The sequence below is a fragment of the Rutidosis leptorrhynchoides genome, chromosome 2 (assembly GCF_046630445.1).
Source record: "Rutidosis leptorrhynchoides isolate AG116_Rl617_1_P2 chromosome 2, CSIRO_AGI_Rlap_v1, whole genome shotgun sequence".
Lineage (NCBI taxonomy): Eukaryota > Viridiplantae > Streptophyta > Magnoliopsida > Asterales > Asteraceae > Rutidosis > Rutidosis leptorrhynchoides.
In genome coordinates, this window is record NC_092334.1 from 204,721,373 (window position 1) to 204,725,089 (window position 3,717).

Here is a 3,717-nt window from a genome sequence, read left to right on the forward strand (position 1 = left end):
TAGGGTTTTATATCATATTAGGGTTTTAATACTAATTACGATCATTTAATGAAAGTATAAATGTTCGTTTGTCGAAATGGATAACAACCCTAATGATGATGCACAGAATATGACATTGAAACCCTAAGGACTACTTGGTAAATTCAGAAGGGAAAAGTGAGGGTTGTTATAAGATCCAAACAACATCTTCGTACCTTTAATAGGATCTGTACTCTATTTAAAATCAGAGAAGTTGAGGATGAACAGATCTATCTCAGGTTATTTCCCTGGACTTTAAAGGGAGAAGTCAAAGATTGGTTAGAATCGTTACCTGAAGAGGCGATTGATACATGGGATGTCTTAGTTGAAAAATTTCTTAAACAATTCTTTCCGGCATCTAAAGCCGTGAGACTTCAAGGAGAAATTGTTACGTTCACACAAAAGCCAAATGAAACTTTATATAATGCGTGGACAAGATTTGAAAAGTTTTTAAGAGGATGTCCTCAACATGGTTTAGACACTTATCAAATAGTACAAATATTCTACCAAGGATGCGACATTACTACACGAAAACACATCGACATAGCAGTTGGTGGTTCTATTATTAAGAAAACCGCAACTGAAGCTTATAAAATTATTGATAACACTGATTCCCACTCACATGAGTGGCATCAAGAAAAAGACATCATTAGATCATCTAAAGCGGCTAGAGCCGATTCTAGCCATGACTTTGATTCCATTTCCGCAAAGTTAGATGCTTTCGAGAGACGAATGGAAAAGATGACTAAGGATATTCACGCAATACGCATTAGTTGTGAGTAGTGTGGAGGATCACATTTGACAAAAGATTGTCTCAGTATTGAACAAACAATGGAACAACGAGAGAATGTTTCATACCTGAACCAAAGGCCTGGAAATAATTATCAGAATAATTATCAACCGCCAAGACCAAACTACAATCAAAATCAGAATTATAACCGAAATGTTCTATACAACAACCAACAAGGTCCTAACAATTAACAAGTATCTAATAATACTTACAATCAGCAAAGACCTATTTTTCCAATTAAACCACCACAAACCGATGATAAAAAGACAAATTTAGAAGACATGATGTCGAAGCTAGTTGAATCTCAAACTCAGTTTTTCACATCTTAGAAACAAATGAATGAACAAAATGCTTAAGCATTTAGAAATCAACAAGCTTTTATTCAAAATCTGGAACAAGAAGTAAGCAACCTAGCAAGGTTGATAGGTGAAAGAAACCTGGGAAGTCTACCTAGCTATACAAATGCTAACCCCCGAAATGAAACAGCTAAAGTCATTACCACGAGAAGTGGTATTACACTTAAACCACCGGAAATACCTGTAATTTTTGATGACTCTATTCCTACTCCACAGGCACCACAGCCTGAGCAAGATAAGGAAACAGAACCGGTAGTTGAAAATGTTAATGAAGATAACACGGTTAAGGCTAAACCTTATGTTAAACCATACCAACCACCACTTTCTTATCCAAGTAAAATGAGAAAAGAAAGAATTGAAGCCGAGCAATCCAAATTCTTGGATATGTTTAAACAAATAAATGTCAATCTTCCTTTCATTGATGTGATTTCAGGAATGCCAAGATATGCCAAATTCCTGAAAGATCTAATCACAAATAGAAAGAAAATGGAAGAACTCTCGGCTGTTACAATGAATGCTAATTGTTCTGCAGTGCTATTGAATAAACTACTAGAGAAACTCTCAGATCCAGGAAGTTTCACAATTCCATGTTTTTTGGGAAGTCTTAGTTCAATAGAAGCATTGGCAGACTTGGGTGCTAGTATAAATTTAATGCCGTATTCATTATATGCTAAACTAGACTTTGGAGAATTGAAACCAACTAGAATAAGTATACAACTAGTGTAACGACCCAACTTTTTCGACTTGCTTTTGTGCCTTGTGCTTTAGCGAAACTGCGTATTTGTGCGTACTGTGCTACTTTATACTCTGGAATCTCTTTATACATGGTTTACTTTCATTTATATGTTAAAACGTGCCTTAGGGTACGTAGGATACTTAACTTGTTCACCGAAACCCTTTATAATCGTTAGTGTTACTTGACGTTTCGAATAAACCGCGGACTGCGCACACGTTTGACTTTTGTCGTAAATGGAATATTATGACTGCGAAATATTAATTATTATTTTTTTAATAATAATTACTTGGGCTTGTGGATGCTTAATTTCATTTAATTATTTACTAGATCACACTAGTTAGTCTTGTTGGACTTTCTACCTTGTTGGGCTTAAGCCCACCCTACTCTAGCTAGTGGCCCAATTAATTAGCCCACTTATTAATTACTAGTGACCCATTAATATATAAGACAATTATCCATTTAATTAGAGGAAACATGCTAGCAAAAATGTCAAGTATTATCCATAATGTTACATGAGATCCTAACATAAGCACCAACTTTAGACAACCATTAACCAAAAAGTAAAAGTGTGCCCCCCTTGTCCCCCCTCCTAAATCATGTCCAAGACCACCCCACCACCTCCTCACCATCTATAAATACATGCCTTATTCCATCTATTTAACACTTGCTCTCATTTGAAATTCACACACACTTGCTCTCTTATTTCCTTTCTAGTCTTTCTCACTCTAGAAACTTGTAAGTTTTGCTTTTTCTTCTTCTCCTTCTCCTTTCTATTTCGTGGTCATCATCATCATTAAAGATCAAGCCTTTTAGATTTGATCTTGAGTAGATCTTGTAGATTCAAGCATGAATCCTTTAAGAACATGGAAGATTCAAGCTTTCTAGCTTTGAATCTTCACCAACTTTGTAGATCTAGATTATTTTAGCTTTAATCATGTTATTTTGTTTAAAAGATTCAAACTTGTGTTTGTTATCTTCATGTAACTTAAAGATCCAAGCTTTATGCTTCAAGATCTTCAAGAACAATCAAGATTCAAGCTTTCTAGCTTGAATCTCCATATCTTTTTGTTAGATCTAAGTTTTCTAACTTATGATCTTGTTATTTTGTTAAAAAGATTCAAACTTGTGTTTGTTATCTTCATGTAACTTAAAGATCCAAGCTTTATGCTTCAAGAACAATAAAGGTTCAAGCTTTCTAGCTTTGCAACCTTGTAACTTGTGTGAATAGGATCCAAGCTCTCTAGCTTAGGGTTTCATCACTTCATTTGACTTAGATTGTGTTCATACTTGTTTTATTGATGTAAAGTTTGTAGCTTTAGTTGTAAATGTGACTTAAAATTGTGTTAACACTAAGGATATGATGTAACCTTGGTTCATCATCCATCTAAGACTCATAAATGAGTTGTGTTCTTACTTGGTCTTAATATTTTGTGTATTGATGGTGGAATCTTAGTCAAGGTGATGCTAACCCATCAAAGAGTTGTACACTTGAAGCTACAAGCATCAAGGATGAGAACCGTGATGAGCATCAAGTACCAAGAACCCCACCGGAGCACTTGTCCACTGATTTTGGTATCTTATCATGCCACCTGGGCTACTGGAAAGTTGATTTTCAGTTAGTTCGGTTCGAGTATATGATTTTCCGTTAGGCCTGATCTTAATCCGAGTTACGGTTTATGATTTATGGCCCGCCGAGAGTCACTACACCCTATTAACGTTGTGCTGAAATTTCTGACCTACTCGCACTTAAACCGTCGCCGCAGTCAAACGAAGACGAGTTTGGTTCTGAAAATTGGTCAGCGATTAGGGGACTCATA

The 3,717-nt window shown here is 35.6% G+C and overlaps 1 non-coding gene across 1 annotated transcript; it reads right to left on the bottom strand.

Moving 5' to 3' along the window:
* Positions 1–387: 387 nt before the first annotated feature.
* On the bottom strand, positions 388–494 carry LOC139895110 (small nucleolar RNA R71). Its single transcript, XR_011775576.1, has one exon. It is a non-coding gene; the product is annotated as a small nucleolar RNA R71 (small nucleolar RNA).
* Positions 495–3,717: the final 3,223 nt, after the last annotated feature.